At 45.6% G+C, this 19,021-nt stretch overlaps 1 pseudogene; it reads left to right on the top strand.

Annotated features, from left to right (window-relative positions):
• Positions 1–19,021, top strand: part of LOC123996400 — a 165,312-nt pseudogene that overhangs the window by 127,357 nt on the left and 18,934 nt on the right.

The raw sequence follows: 19,021 nt of genomic DNA, 5'->3' as shown, positions 1-19,021 counted from the left end.
CTACAGTCATCCCACCATTGTCCTACCATTGTACTACAGTCATCCCACCATTGTCCTGCCATTGTACTACAGTCATCCCACCATTGTCCTACATTTATTTGTACTACAGTCATCCCGCCAGTATACCACAGTCATCCCGCCAGTATACTACAGTCATCCCGCCAGTGTACCACAGTCATCCCGCCAGTATACCACAGTCATCCCGCCAGTGTACCACAGTCATCCCGCCAGTGTACCACAGTCATCCCGCCAGTGTACCGCCGTCATCCCGCCAGTGTACCGCCGTCATCCCGCCAGTGTACCGCAGTCATCCCGCCAGTGTACCACAGTCATCCCGCCAGTGTACCGCCCTCATCCCGCCAGTGTACCGCCGTCATCCCGCCAGTGTACCGCAGTGTACATCCCGCCAGTGTACCGCCGTCATCCCGCCAGTGTACCACAGTCATCCAGCCAGTATACCACAGTCATCCCGCCAGTGTACCACAGTCATCCCGCCAGTGTACCGCCGCCTGGTCAGATAGTATATCCCAGTATATATGTATATATATATATATATATACCTAGTCAGATAGTATATCCCAGTATATATATATACCTAGTCAGATAGTATATCCCAGTATATATGTATATATATATATATATATACCTAGTCAGATAGTATATCCCAGTATATATATATATATATACCTAGTCAGATAGTATATCCCAGTATATATGTATATATATATATATATATACCTAGTCAGATAGTATATCCCAGTATATATATATATATATATACCTAGTCAGATAGTATATCCCAGTATATATATATATATATATACCTAGTCAGATAGTATATCCCAGTATATATATATATATATATATATATACCTAGTCAGATAGTATATCCCAGTATATAAATATATATATATATACCTAGTCAGATAGTATATCCCAGTATATATATATATATATATATATATATATATATATATATACCTAGTCAGATAGTATATCCCAGTATATATGTGTATATATATATACCTAGTCAGATAGTATATCCCAGTATATAAATATAAATATATATATATATATACCTAGTCAGATAGTATATCCCAGTATATAAATATATATATATATATATATACCTAGTCAGATAGTATATCCCAGTATATATACACACACATCTCCTCTCTGCAGGGTATTAACACACACACCCCTCTCTACAGGGTATTAACATACACACACCTCACACACACACATCCTCTCTGCAGGGTATTAACACACACACCCCTCTCTACAGGGTATTAACACACACACCTCCTCTCTGCAGGGTATTAACACACACACACACCTCTACAGGGTATTAACACACACACACCCCTCTACAGGGTATTAACACACACACACACACACCTCCTCTCTGCAGGGTATTAACACACACACCCCTCTCTACAGGGTATTAACATACACACACCTCACACACACACCTCTCTGCAGGGTATTAACACACACATCCCTCTCTACAGGGTATTAACACACACACCTCCTCTCTGCAGGGTATTAACACACACACCTCACACACACCTCCTCTCTACAGGGTATTAACACACACACCCCTCTCTACAGGGTAATAACATACACACACCTCACACACACCTCCTCTCTGCAGGGTATTAACACACACACACACACACACCTCTACAGGGTATTAACACACACACACCCCTCTACAGGGTATTAACACACACACACCTCCTCTCTGCAGGGTATTAACACACACACCCCTCTCTACAGGGTATTAACATACACACACCTCACACACACACCTCCTCTCTGCAGGGTATTAACACACACACCCCTCTCTACAGGGTATTAACACACACACCTCACACACACCTCCTCTCTGCAGGGTATTAACACACACACCTCACACACACCTCCTCTCTACAGGGTATTAACACACACACCTCACACACTTCTCCTCTCTACAGGGTATTAACACACACACCCCTCTCTACAGGGTATTAGCACACACACACACACACACACACTCCTCTCTGCAGGGTATTAACACACACACCCCTCTCTACAGGGTAATAACATACACACACCTCACACACACACCTCCTCTCTACAGGGTATTAACACACACACCCCTCTCTGCAGGGTATTAACACACACACCCCTCTCTACAGGGTATTAACACACACACCCCTCTCTACAGGGTATTAACACACACACCCCTCTCTGCAGGGTATTAACACACACACCCCTCTCTACAGGGTATTAACACACCTCCCCTCTGCAGGGTATTAACACACCTCCTCTCTGCAGGGTATTAACACACACACCTCCTCTACAGGGTATTAACACACACACACCTCCTCTACAGGGTATTAACACACCTCCTCTCTGCAGGGAATTAACACACACACACACCTCCTCTCTGCAGAGAATTAACACACACACACACCTCCTCTCTGCAGAGAATTAACACACACACACACCTCCTCTCTGCAGGGCATTAACACACACACCCCTCTCTACAGGGTATTAACACACACACACCTCTCTACAGGGCATTAACACACACACACCTCTCTACAGGGTATTAACACACACACCTCTCTCTGCAGGGTATTAACACACACACCCCTCTCTGCAGGGTATTAACACACACACCTCTCTCTGCAGGGTATTAACACACACACCCCTCTCTGCAGGGTATTAACACACACACCTCCTCTCTACAGGGCATTAACACACACACCCCTCTCTACAGGGTACTAACACACACACACCCCTCTACAGGGTATTAACACACACACCCCTCTCTGCAGGGTATTAACACACACACCCCTCTCTACAGGGTATTAACACACCTCCCCTCTGCAGGGTATTAACACACCTCCCCTCTGCAGGGTATTAACACACACACCTCCTCTACAGGGTATTAACACACACACACCTCCTCTACAGGGTATTAACACACCTCCTCTCTGCAGGGAATTACACACACACACCTCCTCTCTGCAGAGAATTAACACACACACACACCTCCTCTCTGCAGAGAATTAACACACACACACACCTCCTCTCTGCAGGGCATTAACACACACACCCCTCTCTACAGGGTATTAACACACACACACCTCTCTACAGGGTATTAACACACACACCTCTCTCTGCAGGGTATTAACACACACACCCCTCTCTGCAGGGTATTAACACACACACCTCTTTCTGCAGGGTATTAACACACACACCCCTCTCTGCAGGGTATTAACACACACACCTCCTCTCTACAGGGCATTAACACACACACCCCTCTCTACAGAGAATTAACACACACACACACCTCCTCTCTGCAGGGCATTAACACACACACCCCTCTCTACAGGGTATTAACACACACACACCTCTCTACAGGGTATTAACACACACACCTCTCTCTGCAGGGTATTAACACACACACCCCTCTCTGCAGGGTATTAACACACACACCTCTCTCTGCAGGGTATTAACACACACACCCCTCTCTGCAGGGTATTAACACACACACCTCCTCTCTACAGGGCATTAACACACACACCCCTCTCTACAGGGTACTAACACACACACACCCCTCTACAGGGTATTAACACACACACCCCTCTCTGCAGGGTATTAACACACACACCCCTCTCTACAGGGTATTAACACACCTCCCCTCTGCAGGGTATTAACACACCTCCCCTCTGCAGGGTATTAACACACACACCTCCTCTACAGGGTATTAACACACACACACCTCCTCTACAGGGTATTAACACACCTCCTCTCTGCAGGGAATTAACACACACACACACCTCCTCTCTGCAGAGAATTAACACACACACACACCTCCTCTCTGCAGAGAATTAACACACACACACACCTCCTCTCTGCAGGGCATTAACACACACACCCCTCTCTACAGGGTATTAACACACACACACCTCTCTACAGGGTATTAACACACACACCTCTCTCTGCAGGGTATTAACACACACACCCCTCTCTGCAGGGTATTAACACACACACCTCTTTCTGCAGGGTATTAACACACACACCCCTCTCTGCAGGGTATTAACACACACACCTCCTCTCTACAGGGCATTAACACACACACCCCTCTCTACAGGGTATTAACACACACACACACACCCCTCTCTGCAGGGTATTAACACACACACCCCTCTCTATAAGAGCGTCTGCTAAATGCCTTAAATGTAAATGTACAGGGTATTAACACACACACACACCCCTCTACAGGGTATTATAACACACACACCCCTCTCTACAGGGTACTAACACACACACACACCCCTCTACAGGGTATTAACACACACACCCCTCTCTGCAGGGCATTAACACACACACCTCCTCTCTGCAGGGAATTAACACACACACCCCTCTCTGCAGGGTATTAACACACACACCCCTCTCTGCAGGGCATTAACACACACACCCCTCTCTGCAGGGCATTAACACACACACCCCTCTCTGCAGGGCATTAACACACACACACACACCTCCTCTCTACAGGGTATTAACACACACACACCCCTCTGCAAGGTATTAACACACACACCTCTTCTCTGCAGGGTATTAACACACACCCCCCTCTCTACAGGGTATTAACACACACACACCTCACACACACACCCCTCTCTACAGGGTATTAACACACACACACCTCACACACACACCCCTCTCTACAGGGTATTAACACACACACCCCTCTCTACAGGGTATTAACACACACACACACCCCTCTGCAGGGTATTAACACACACACCTCTTCTCTGCAGGGTATTAACACACACACCCCCCCTCTCTACAGGGTATTAACACACACACACCTCACACACACACCTCTCTACAGGGTATTAACACACACACCCCTCTCTACAGGGTATTAACAGACACACCCCTCTCTACAGGGTATTAACACACACACACACACCCCTCTCTACAGGGTATTAACACACACACACACACACATCCCTCTCTACAGGGTATTAACACACACACCTCCTCTCTGCAGGGCATTAACATACACCCACCCCTCTCTGCAGGGCATTAACACATCTGTGTCATCTGATAGCTGTCTGTTCTTTTTCTAAGTGAAGCACGAGATGTTTATGTACATAGACATCCGCTATGCTAAGCTACAGTAGTTAGTCCTGGTCTGCTGTTAATGTACACGCTGCTATGCTAAGCTACAGTAGTTAGTCCTGGTCTGCTGTTAATGTACACACCGCTAGGCTAAGCTACAGTAGTTAGTCCTGGTCTGCTGTTAATGTACACACCGCTATGCTAAGCTACAGTAGTTAGTCCTGGTCTGCTGTTAATGTACACACCGTTAGGCTAAGCTACAGTAGTTAGTCCTGGTCTGCTGTTAATGTACACACCGCTAGGCTAAGCTACAGTAGTTAGTCCTGGTCTGCTGTTAATGTACACACCGCTATGCTAAGCTACAGTAGTTAGTCCTGGTCTGCTGTTAATGTACACACCGTTATGCTAAGCTACAGTAGTTAGTCCTGGTCTGCTGTTAATGTACACACCGCTATGCTAAGCTACAGTAGTTAGTCCTGGTCTGCTGTTAATGTACACACCGCTATGCTAAGCTACAGTAGTTAGTCCTGGTCTGCTGTTAATGTACACGCTGCTATGCTAAGCTACAGTAGTTAGTCCTGGTCTGCTGTTAATGTACACACCGCTAGGCTAAGCTACAGTAGTTAGTCCTGGTCTGCTGTTAATGTACACACCGCTATGCTAAGCTACAGTAGTTAGTCCTGGTCTGCTGTTAATGTACACACCGTTAGGCTAAGCTACAGTAGTTAGTCCTGGTCTGCTGTTAATGTACACACCGCTAGGCTAAGCTACAGTAGTTAGTCCTGGTCTGCTGTTAATGTACACACCGCTATGCTAAGCTACAGTAGTTAGTCCTGGTCTGCTGTTAATGTACACACCGTTATGCTAAGCTACAGTAGTTAGTCCTGGTCTGCTGTTAATGTACACACCGCTATGCTAAGCTACAGTAGTTAGTCCTGGTCTGCTGTTAATGTACACACCGCTATGCTAAGCTACAGTAGTTAGTCCTGGTCTGCTGTTAATGTACACACCGCTATGCTAAGCTACAGTAGTTAGTCCTGGTCTGCTGTTAATGTACACACCGCTATGCTAAGCTACAGTAGTTAGTCCTGGTCTGCTGTTAATGTACACACCGCTATGCTAAGCTACAGTAGTTAGTCCTGGTCTGCTGTTAATGTACACACCGCTATGCTAAGCTACAGTAGTTAGTCCTGGTCTGCTGTTAATGTACACACCGCTATGCTAAGCTACAGTAGTTAGTCCTGGTCTGCTGTTAATGTACACACCGCTATGCTAAGCTACAGTAGTTAGTCCTGGTCTGCTGTTAATGTACACACCGCTATGCTAAGCTACAGTAGTTAGTCCTGGTCTGCTGTTAATGTACACACCGCTATGCTAAGCTACAGTAGTTAGTCCTGGTCTGCTGTTAATGTACACACCGCTATGCTAAGCTACAGTAGTTAGTCCTGGTCTGCTGTTAATGTACACACCGCTATGCTAAGCTACAGTAGTTAGTCCTGGTCTGCTGTTAATGTACACACCGCTATGCTAAGCTACAGTAGTTAGTCCTGGTCTGCTGTTAATGTACACACCGCTATGCTAAGCTACAGTAGTTAGTCCTGGTCTGCTGTTAATGTACACACCGCTATGCTAAGCTACAGTAGTTAGTCCTGGTCTGCTGTTAATGTACACACCGCTAGGCTAAGCTACAGTAGTTAGTCCTGGTCTGCTGTTAATGTACACACCGCTATGCTAAGCTACAGTAGTTAGTCCTGGTCTGCTGTTAATGTACACACCGCTATGCTAAGCTACAGTAGTTAGTCCTGGTCTGCTGTTAATGTACACACCGCTATGCTAAGCTACAGTAGTTAGTCCTGGTCTGCTGTTAATGTACACACCGCTATGCTAAGCTACAGTAGTTAGTCCTGGTCTGCTGTTAATGTACACACCGCTATGCTAAGCTACAGTAGTTAGTCCTGGTCTGCTGTTAATGTACACACCGCTAGGCTAAGCTACAGTAGTTAGTCCTGGTCTGCTGTTAATGTACACACCGCTATGCTAAGCTACAGTAGTTAGTCCTGGTCTGCTGTTAATGTACACACCGCTATGCTAAGCTACAGTAGTTAGTCCTGGTCTGCTGTTAATGTACACGCCGCTATGCTAAGCTACAGTAGTTAGTCCTGGTCTGCTGTTAATGTACACGCTGCTATGCTAAGCTACAGTAGTTATTCCTGGTCTGCTGTTAATGTACACACCGCTATGCTAAGCTACAGTAGTTAGTCCTGGTCTGCTGTTAATGTACACACCGCTAGGCTAAGCTACAGTAGTTAGTCCTGGTCTGCTGTTAATGTACACGCTGCTATGCTAAGCTACAGTAGTTAGTCCTGGTCTGCTGTTAATGTACACGCCGCTATGCTAAGCTACAGTAGTTAGTCCTGGTCTGCTGTTAATGTACACACCGCTATGCTAAGCTACAGTAGTTAGTCCTGGTCTGCTGTTAATGTACACACCGCTATGCTAAGCTACAGTAGTTAGTCCTGGTCTGCTGTTAATGTACACACCGCTAGGCTAAGCTACAGTAGATAGTCCTGGTCTGCTGTTAATGTACACACCGCTATGCTAAGCTACAGTAGTTAGTCCTGGTCTGCTGTTAATGTACACACCGTTATGCTAAGCTATGTCTCAACTCCGATGTCAAGCCATCCAGGCTAATCAGACGGATAGTAGGATGGTCGTGAAGCAGACTGTTTCCTCTTGTCACACTACACATCGTGACAGCCTATTGCCTGCGTAGTGCATTACTTTTGACCAAAGCATATGGGTCCTGGTCAGAAGCAATGCACTATGTAGGGAATAGGGTGCCACTTGGGACACAGCATCTGTTTTGCTGTACTATCCAGGGGTCATTCAGGCTTGTCTCAGGGGCACCCTCCTAAACAGACCATTGGCCCCTTCCCTGTCTGTAAAACATCATAGCCTCAAGAAGGTAGCTAATCTTTAGTGTTTCAAAAACCCTCCTCGATAAGTCCAAGTGCAGGGATGTGCTTTTCTATCTCTGTAGGGGTGGTGGTTTATTCTCTGTAGGGGTGGTGGTTTATTCTCTGTAGGAGTGGTGGTTTATTCTCTGTAGGGGTGGTTTATTCTCAGTAGGGGTGGTGGTTTATTCTCGGTAGGGGTGGTGGTTTATTCTCGGTAGGGGTGGTTTATTCTCTGTAGGAGTGGTGTATTCTCTGTAGGGGTGGTGGTTTATTCTCTGTAGGGGTGGTTTATTCTCTGTAGGGGTGGTTTATTCTCTGTAGGAGTGGTGGTTTATTCTCTGTAGGAGTGGTGGTTTATTCTCTGTAGGGGTGGTTTATTCTCTGTAGGGGTGGTTTATTCTCTGTAGGGGTGGTTTATTCTCTGTAGGAGTGGTGGTTTATTCTCTGTAGGAGTGGTGGTTTATTCTCTGTAGGAGTGGTGGTTTATTCTCTGTAGGAGTGGTGGTTTATTCTCTGTAGGGGTGGTGGTTTATTCTCTGTAGGGGTGGTGGTTTATTCTCTGTAGGGGTGGTTTATTCTCTGTAGGAGTGGTGGTTTATTCTCTGTAGGAGTGGTGGTTTATTCTCTGTAGGGGTGGTGGTTTATTCTCTGTAGGGGTGGTGGTTTATTCTCTGTAGGGGTGGTGGTTTATTCTCTGTAGGGGTGGTGGTTTATTCTCTGTAGGGGTGGTGGTTTATTCTCTGTAGGGGTGGTGGTTTATTCTCTGTAGGGGTGGTGGTTTATTCTCTGTAGGGGTGGTGGTTTATTCTCTGTAGGGGTGGTGGTTTATTCTCTGTAGGGGTGGTTTATTCTCTGTAGGGGTGGTGGTTTATTCTCTGTAGGGGTGGTTTATTCTCTGTAGGGGTGGTTTAATCTCTGTAGGGGTGGTTTAATCTCAGTGTGGTGGAATTGTAATGATTTAAAAGCTCACCAACCAGGCTAGTCCTCTGAATATCTACTTTCGTTCTCTCTCTCTCAGTCTCTGACTTTCTCTCTTTCTCTCATTCATATACTTACATGTACATATTCTCATTCATCCCTTTATATTTGTGTGTATTAGGTAGTTGTTGGGGAACTGTTAGATTACTTGTTAGATATTACTGCACTGTTGGGAACTAGAAGCACACGCATTTCACTACACCTGCATTAACATCTGCTAACCATGTGTATGTGACAAATACAATTTGATTCGTCTTTCTCTCGGTGTCTCTTGCTCTCCATCTGTGTGTGTGTGTGTGTGTGTGTGTGTGTGTGTGTGTGTGTGTGTGTGTGTGTGTGTGTGTGTGTGTGTGTGTGTGTGTGTGTGTGTGTGTGTGTGTGTGTGTGTGTGTGTGTGTGTGTGTGTGTGTGTAATATGTATGTATAAGTGCTTATTTTCTCTCCTCCCTCTCTAGGCCATCTCCCAGCAGGACTTAGTCCACATGGCAATACAGATAGCATGCGGGATGAGCTACCTGGCCAGAAGAGAGGTCATCCACAAAGACCTGGCCTCCAGGAACTGTGTGTGAGTATCTCATGACGGCCCTTCTCGGGCTAATATACCATTTTTTTTGAACCTACAGAAAATGTTGAGTATCAACTATTGTTGTGTTGATGGATTTGTATATTCTGCGAAAAGTTCTACCCAAAAGTTTTGTTTAATTTAGTTACATTTATTCATTATGAATGATACAAATATGAAAATTGCGTTCCTGGCTCTACATCAATAAGACACATACAATTTATACAGTACCAGTCAGAAGTTTGGACACAGCTACTCATTCAAGGGTTTTTCTATTGTTTTTACTATTTTCTACGTTGTAGAATAATAGTAAAGACATCAAAACTATGAAATAACACATGGAATCATGTAGTAACCAAATAAGTGTTAAACCAATCCAAATATATTTTAGATTCTTCAAAGTAGCCACCCTTTGCCTTGATGACAGCTTTGGACACTCTTGGCATTCTCTCAACCAGCTTCACCTGGAATGCTTTTCCAACAGTCTTGAAGGAGTTCCCACATATGCTGAGCACTTGTTGGCTGCTTTTCCTTCACTCTGCGGTCCAACTCATCACAAACCAACTCAATTGGGTTGAGGTTGGGTGATTGTGGAGGCCAGGTCATCTGATGCAGCACTCCATCCAATCTCCTTCCTGGTCAAATAGCCCTTACATAGAGTGAAGGTGTGTTGGGTCATTGTCTTGTTGAAAAACAAATGTTAGTCCCATTTAGCGCAAACCAGATGGGATGGTGTATTGCTGCAGAATGCTGTGCCTTGAATTCTAAATAAATCACCAACAGTGTCACCAGCAAAACACCATCACACCTCCTCCTCCATGCTTCACGGTGGGAACCATACATGCAGAGAGCATCCATTCACTTACTCTGCGTCTCACAAAGACACGGCGGTTGGAACCAAAAATCTCAAATTTGGACTCATCAGACCAATGGACAGATTTCTACCAGGTCTAATGTCCATTGCTTGTGTTTTTTGACACCAAGGAAGTCTCTTCTTCTTAACGGTGTCCTTTAGTAGTGGTTTCTTTGCAGCAATTTGACCATGAAGGCCTGATTCACACCGTCTCCTCCGAACAGTTGATGTTGACATGTGTCTGTTACTTGAACTCTGTGAAGCATTTATTTGGGCTGCGATTTCTGAGGCTGGTAACTCTAATGAACTTGTCCTCTGAAGCAGAGGTACCTCTTGGTCTTCCTTTCCTGTGGTGGTCCTCTTGAGAGCCAGTTTCATCATAGCGCTTGATGGTTTTTGAGACGGCACTTGAAGAAACTTTAAAATTCTTGAAAGGCAAAGAAGACTCGAGGCTGTAATCGCGGCCAAAGGTGCCTCAACAACATACAGAGTGAAGGGTCTGAATACTAATGTAAATGTGATATTTCAGTTTGTATTTTCACAAAAACCTGTTTTTGCTTTGCCATTTTATTGTGGTTATTGTGTGTGGCTAGAGGAGGGGGAAAAAACAATTGAATCATGTTTAGGTTGTAACGTAACAAAATGTAGAAAAACTCAAGGGGTCTGAATAATTTCCGAATGCACTCTATCTACCTCAATTACCTAGTGCTTTATATAGCTCCACATTGATCTGGTACTTCCTGTATATAGCTCCACATTGATCTGGTACTTCCTGTATATAGCTCCACATTGATCTGGTACTTCCTGTATATAGCTCCACATTGATCTGGTACTTCCTGTATATAGCTCCACATTGATCTGGTACTTCCTGTATATAGCTCCACATTGATCTGGTACTTCCTGTAAATAGCTCCACATTGATCTGGTACTTCCTGTATATAGCTCCACATTGATAAGGTAATTCCTGTATATAGCTCCACATTGATCTGGTACTTCCTGTAAATAGCTCCACATTGATCTGGTACTTCCTGTAAATAGCTCCACATTGATCTGGTACTTCCTGTATATAGCTCCACATTGATCTGTTACTTCCTGTATATAGCTCCACATTGATCTGGTACTGGTACTTCCTGTATATAGCTCCACATTGATCTGGTACTTCCTGTGTATAGCTCCACTTTGATCTGGTACTTCCTGTGTATAGCTCCACTTTGATCTGGTACTTCCTGTGTATAGCTCCACATTGATCTCGTACTTCCTGTATATAGCTCCACATTGATCTGGTACTGGTACTTCCTGTATATAGATCCACATTGATCTGGTACTTCCTGTATATAGCTGCACATTGATCTGGTACTTCCTGTATATAGCTCCACATTGATCTGGTACTTCCTGTATATAGCTCCACATTGATCTGGTACTTCCTGTATATAGATCCACATTGATCTGGTACTTCCTGTATATAGATCCACATTGATCTGGTACTTCCTGTTTATAGCTCCACATTGATCTGGTACTTCCTGTATATAGATCCACATTGATCTGGTACTTCCTGTATATAGATCCACATTGATCTGGTACTTCCTGTTTATAGCTCCACATTGATCTGGTACTTCCTGTATATAGATCCACATTGATCTGGTACTTCCTGTATATAGATCCACATTGATCTGGTACTTCCTGTATATAGATCCACATTGATCTGGTACTTCCTGTTTATAGCTCCACATTGATCTGGTACTTCCTGTATATAGATCCACATTGATCTGGTACTTCCTGTTTATAGCTCCACATTGATCTGGTACTTCCTGTATATAGATCCACATTGATCTGGTACTTCCTGTTTATAGCTCCACATTGATCTGGTACTTCCTGTATATAGATCCACATTGATCTGGTACTTCCTGTATATAGCTCCACATTGATCTGGTACTTCCTGTATATAGATCCACATTGATCTGGTACTTCCTGTTTATAGCTCCACATTGATCTGGTACTGGTACTTCCTGTATATAGCTCCACATTGATCTGGTACTTCCTGTATATAGCTCCACATTGATCTGGTACTTCCTGTATATAGATCCACATTGATCTGGTACTGGTCCTTCCTGTATATAGCTCCACATTGATCTGGTCCTTCCTGTATATAGATCCACATTGATCTGGTACTGGTCCTTCCTGTATATAGCTCCACATTGATCTGGTCCTTCCTGTATATTGCTCCACATTGATCTGGTCCTTCCTGTATATAGATCCACATTGATCTGGTACTGGTACTTCCTGTATATAGCTCCACATTGATCTGGTCCTTCCTGTATATAGCTCCACATTGATCTGGTACTTCCTGTATATAGCTCCATTCTTGCATATTTTATTTTATTCCTCTTGTTACAATATAATTATTTTGTTACTCTACATCGCAGGGAAGGTCTCGAAGCATTTCACAGTGAAGTCTACCACCCGTTGTATTCGCTGCGTGTCATATAAAGTCTATTGTAGAAGGTTAACCTTGTTCTCCCCTCCTCCCTGCTAGTATTGACGACAGCATGCAGGTGAAGATCTGTGACAACGCCCTGTCCAGAGACCTGTTCCCTATGGACTACCACTGTCTGGGAGACAACGAGAACAGGCCGGTCCGCTGGATGGCCCTGGAGAGCCTGCTCAACCATGACTTCTCTAGTGCTAGTGATGTGGTGAGAACACACACACACACACACACACACACACACACACACACACACACACACACACACACACACACACACACACACACACACACACACACACACACACACACACACACACACACACACACACACACACACACACACAGCTACTGTAGACAGTCAGGAAGCTACTGTAGACAGTCAGCAAGCTACTGTAGACAGTCAGCAAGCTACTGTAGACAGTCAGCAAGCTACTGTAGACAGTCAGGAAGCTACTGTAGACAGTCAGCAAGCTACTGTAGACAGTCAGGAAGCTACTGTAGACAGTCAGGAAGCTACTGTAGACAGTCAGGAAGCTACTGTAGACAGTCAGGAAGCTGGCTCAGGTTTCATGGGATTCTACTTTCATAGAATGAGCCAGACTTCCCTCATACCCCCTCCCTCCACACCCCCTCCCTCCACATACCCCCTCCCTCCACACCCCCTCCCTCCACAAACCCCCTCCCTCCACACCCCCCTCCCTCTTTCCACACCCCTCCCTCCTTCCACACCCCTCCCTCCTTCCACACCCCTCCCTCCTTCCACACCCCTCCCTCCCTCCACACCCCTCCCTCCCTCCACACCCCTCCCTCCTCATCCCTCCCTCCACTCCCCTCCCTCCACACCCCTCCCTCCCTCCTTCCACACCCCTCCCTCCCTCCTTCCACACCCCTCCCTCCCTCCACACACCTCCCTCCCTCCACACCCCTCCCTCCCTCCACACACCTCCCTCCCTCCACACCCCTCCCTCCCTCCTCATCCCTCCCTCCACACCCCTCCCTCCACACCCCTCCCTCCCTCCTTCCACACCCCTCCCTTCCTCCTTATCCCTCCCTCCACACCCCTCCCTCCCTCCCTCTACACACCCCCTCCCTCTACACCCCCTCCACACCCCTCCCTCCCTCTATACACCCCCCCTCCCTCTACACACCCCCTCCCTCCCTCCCTCCTCATCCCTCCCTCCTCACCCCTCCCTCCACACCCCTACCTCTCTTTATATTATCCACTCCCTGTCAGGACTTCCTCTATAGCTCGCTGGGTCATAGGTTACGACACACACGTTACTGTTAATGAACCAGAGTTACACACACACACACACACACACACACACACACACACACACACACACACACACACACACACACACACACACACACACACACACACACACACACACACACACACACACACACACACACACACCTCAGTGAAGACAACACCTCAGTGAAGACAACACCTCAGTGAAGACAACACCTCAGTGAAGACACAGTGAAGATAACACCTCAGTGAAGACAACACCTCAGTGAAGACACAGTGAAGATAACACCTCAGGGAAGACACAGTGAAGATAACACCTCAGTGAAGATAACACCTCAGTGAAGATAACACCTCAGTGAAGACACAGTGAAGATAACACCTCAGTGAAGATAACACCTCAGTGAAGACAACACCTCAGTGAAGACAACACCTCAGTGAAGACACAGTGAAAATAACACCTCAGTGAAGACACAGTGAAGATAACACCTCGGTGAAGATAACACCTCGGTGAAGATAACACCTCGGTGAAGATAACACCTAAGTGAAGACAACACCTAAGTGAAGACACAGTGAAGATAACACCTCAGTGAAGATAACACCTCAGTGAAGATAACACCTCAGTGAAGATAACACCTCAGTGAAGATAACACCTCAGTGAAGATAACACCTCAGTGAAGATAACACCTCAGTGAAGATAACACCTCAGTGAAGATAACACCTCAGTGAAGATAACACCTCAGTGAAGATAACACCTCAGTGAAGATAACACCTCAGTGAAGATAACACCTCAGTGAAGACACAGTGAAGATAACACCTCAGTGAAGACAACACCTCAGTGAAGACAACACCTCAGTGAAGACAACACCTCAGTGAAGATACAGTGAAGATAACACCTCAGTGAAGACAACACCTCAGTGAAGATAACACCTCAGTGAAGATAAAACCTCAGTGAAGATAACATCTCAGTGAAGATAACACCTCAGTGAAGATAACACCTCAGTGAAGACACAGTGAAGATAACACCTCTCCCAATGAGCTTCTGGTTGAGTGTCTCAAGTCTGTCTACCTCTCTCAATGAGCTTCTGGTTGAGTGTCTCAAGTCTGTCTACCTCTCTCAATGAGCTTCTGGTTGAGTGTCTCAAGTCTGTCTACCTCTCTCAATGAGCTTCTGGTTGAGTGTCTCAAGTCTGTCTACCTCTCTCAATGAGCTTCTGGTTGAGTGTCTCAAGTCTGACTACCTCTCTCAATGAGCTTCTGGTTGAGTGTCTCAAGTCTGTCTACCTCTCTCAATGAGCTTCTGGTTGAGTGTCTCAAGTCTGTCTACCTCTCTCAATGAGCTTCTGGTTGAGTGGCTCAAGTCTGTCTACCTCTCTCAATGAGCTTCTGGTTGAGTGGCTCAAGTCTGTCTACCTCTCTCAATGAGCTTCTGGTTGAGTGTCTCAAGTCTGTCTACCTCTCTCAATGAGCTTCTGGTTGAGTGTCTCAAGTCTGTCTACCTCTCTCAATGAGCTTCTGGTTGAGTGTCTCAAGTCTGTCTACCTCTCTCAATGAGCTTCTGGTTGAGTGTCTCAAGTCTGTCTAACTCTCCCAATGAGCTTCTGGTTGAATGTTTCAAGTCTGTCTACCTCTCTCTCCCAATGTGCTTCTGGTTGAATGTCTCAAGTCTGTCTACCTCTCCCAATGAGCTTCTGGTTGAATGTCTCAAGTCGGTCTACCTCTCCTAATGAGCTTCTGGTTCAATGTTTCAAGTCTGTCTACCTCTCCCAATGAGCTTCTGGTTGAATGTCTCAAGTCTGTCTACCTCTCCCAATGAGCTTCTGGTTGAATGTCTCAAGTCTGTCTACCTCTCTCTCCCAATGAGCTTCTGGTTGAATGTCTCAAGTCTGTCTACCTCTCCCAATGAGCTTCTGGTTGAATGTCTCAAGTCTGTCTACCTCTCTCTCCTAATGAGCTTCTGGTTGAATGTCTCAAGTCTGTCTACCTCTCTCTCCCAATGAGCTTCTGGTTGAATGTCTCAAGTCGGTCTACCTCTCCTAATGAGCTTCTGGTTGAATGTCTCAAGTCTGTCTACCTCTCCTAATGAGCTTCTGGTTGAGTGTCTCAAGTCTGTCTACCTCTCCCAATGAGCTTCTGGTTGAATGTCTCAAGTCTGTCTACCTCTCCCAATGAGCTTCTGGTTGAGTGTCTCAAGTCTGTCTACCTCTCCCAATGAGCTTCTGGTTGAATGTCTCAAGTCTGTCTACCTCTCTCAATGAGCTTCTGGTTGAATGTCTCAAGTCTGTCTACCTCTCCCAATGAGCTTCTGGTTGAATGTCTCAAGTCTGTCTACCTCTCTCAATGAGCTTCTGGTTGAATGTCTCAAGTCTGTCTACCTCTCCCAATGAGCTTCTGGTTGAATGTCTCAAGTCTGTCTACCTCTCCCAATGAGCTTCTGGTTGAATGTCTCAAGTCTGTCTACCTCTCCCAATGAGCTTCTGGTTGAATGTCTCAAGTCTGTCTACCTCTCCCAATGAGCTTCTGGTTGAATGTCTCAAGTCTGTCTACCTCTCCCAATGAGCTTCTGGTTGAATGTCTCAAGTCTGTCTACCTCTCTCAATGAGCTTCTGGTTGAATGTCTCAAGTCTGTCTACCTCTCTCAATGAGCTTCCGGTTGAATGTCTCAAGTCTGTCTACCTCTCTCAATGAGCTTCTGGTTGAATGTCTCAAGTCTGTCTACCTCTCTCAATGAGCTTCTGGTTGAATGTCTCAAGTCTGTCTACCTCTCCCAATGAGCTTCTGGTTGAATGTCTCAAGTCTGTCTACCTCTCCCAATGAGCTTCTGGTTGAATGTCTCAAGTCTGTCTACCTCTCCCAATGAGCTTCTGGTTGAATGTCTCAAGTCTGTCTACCTCTCTCTCCTAATGAGCTTCTGGTTAAATGTCTCAAGTCTGTCTACCTCTCTCTCCTAATGAGCTTCTGGTTGAATGTCTCAAGTCTGTCTACCTCTCTCAATGAGCTTCTGGTTGAATGTCTCAAGTCTGTCTACCTCTCTCTCCCAATGAGCTTCTGGTTGAATGTCTCAAGTCTGTCTACCTCTCTCTCCTAATGAGCTTCTGGTTGAATGTCTCAAGTCTGTCTACCTCTCTCAATGAGCTTCTGGTTGAGTGTCTCAAGTCTGTCTACCTCTCTCAATGAGCTTCTGGTTGAGTGTCTCAAGTCTGTCTACCTCTCTCAATGACCTTCTGGTTGAGTGTCTCAAGTCTGTCTAACTCTCCCAATGAGCTTCTGGTTGAATGTTTCAAGTCTGTCTACCTCTCTCTCCCAATGTGCTTCTGGTTGAATGTCTCAAGTCTGTCTACCTCTCCCAATGAGCTTCTGGTTGAATGTCTCAAGTCGGTCTACCTCTCCTAATGAGCTTCTGGTTCAATGTTTCAAGTCTGTCTACCTCTCCCAATGAGCTTCTGGTTGAATGTCTCAAGTCTGTCTACCTCTCCCAATGAGCTTCTGGTTGAATGTCTCAAGTCTGTCTACCTCTCTCTCCCAATGAGCTTCTGGTTGAATGTCTCAAGTCTGTCTACCTCTCCCAATGAGCTTCTGGTTGAATGTCTCAAGTCTGTCTACCTCTCTCTCCTAATGAGCTTCTGGTTGAATGTCTCAAGTCTGTCTACCTCTCTCTCCCAATGAGCTTCTGGTTGAATGTCTCAAGTCGGTCTACCTCTCCTAATGAGCTTCTGGTTGAATGTCTCAAGTCTGTCTACCTCTCCTAATGAGCTTCTGGTTGAGTGTCTCAAGTCTGTCTACCTCTCCCAACGAGCTTCTGGTTGAATGTCTCAAGTCTGTCTACCTCTCCCAATGAGCTTCTGGTTGAGTGTCTCAAGTCTGTCTACCTCTCCCAATGAGCTTCTGGTTGAATGTCTCAAGTCTGTCTACCTCTCTCAATGAGCTTCTGGTTGAATGTCTCAAGTCTGTCTACCTCTCCCAATGAGCTTCTGGTTGAATGTCTCAAGTCTGTCTACCTCTCTCAATGAGCTTCTGGTTGAATGTCTCAAGTCTGTCTACCTCTCCCAATGAGCTTCTGGTTGAATGTCTCAAGTCTGTCTACCTCTCCCAATGAGCTTCTGGTTGAATGTCTCAAGTCTGTCTACCTCTCCCAATGAGCTTCTGGTTGAATGTCTCAAGTCTGTCTACCTCTCCCAATGAGCTTCTGGTTGAATGTCTCAAGTCTGTCTACCTCTCCCAATGAGCTTCTGGTTGAATGTCTCAAGTCTGTCTACCTCTCTCAATGAGCTTCTGGTTGAATGTCTCAAGTCTGTCTACCTCTCTCAATGAGCTTCCGGTTGAATGTCTCAAGTCTGTCTACCTCTCTCAATGAGCTTCTGGTTGAATGTCTCAAGTCTGTCTACCTCTCTCAATGAGCTTCTGGTTGAATGTCTCAAGTCTGTCTACCTCTCCCAATGAGCTTCTGGTTGAATGTCTCAAGTCTGTCTACCTCTCCCAATGAGCTTCTGGTTGAATGTCTCAAGTCTGTCTACCTCTCTCTCCTAATGAGCTTCTGGTTAAATGTCTCAAGTCTGTCTACCTCTCTCTCCTAATGAGCTTCTGGTTGAATGTCTCAAGTCTGTCTACCTCTCTCAATGAGCTTCTGGTTCAATGTCTCAAGTCTGTCTACCTCTCCCAATGAGCTTCTGGTTGAGTGTCTCAAGTCTGTCTACCTCTCTCAATGAGCTTCTGGTTGAATGTCTCAAGTCTGTCTACCTCTCCCAATGAGCTTCTGGTTGAGTGTCTCAAGTCTGTCTACCTCTCTCTCCCAATGAGCTTCTGGTTG

Source organism: Oncorhynchus gorbuscha, linkage group LG02 (assembly GCF_021184085.1).
Source record: "Oncorhynchus gorbuscha isolate QuinsamMale2020 ecotype Even-year linkage group LG02, OgorEven_v1.0, whole genome shotgun sequence".
In the NCBI taxonomy this organism is placed as follows: Eukaryota; Metazoa; Chordata; class Actinopteri; order Salmoniformes; family Salmonidae; genus Oncorhynchus; species Oncorhynchus gorbuscha.
The sequence above is the reverse complement of the archived record's forward strand: the minus strand, read 5'-3'. Positions and strand labels throughout refer to the sequence as shown.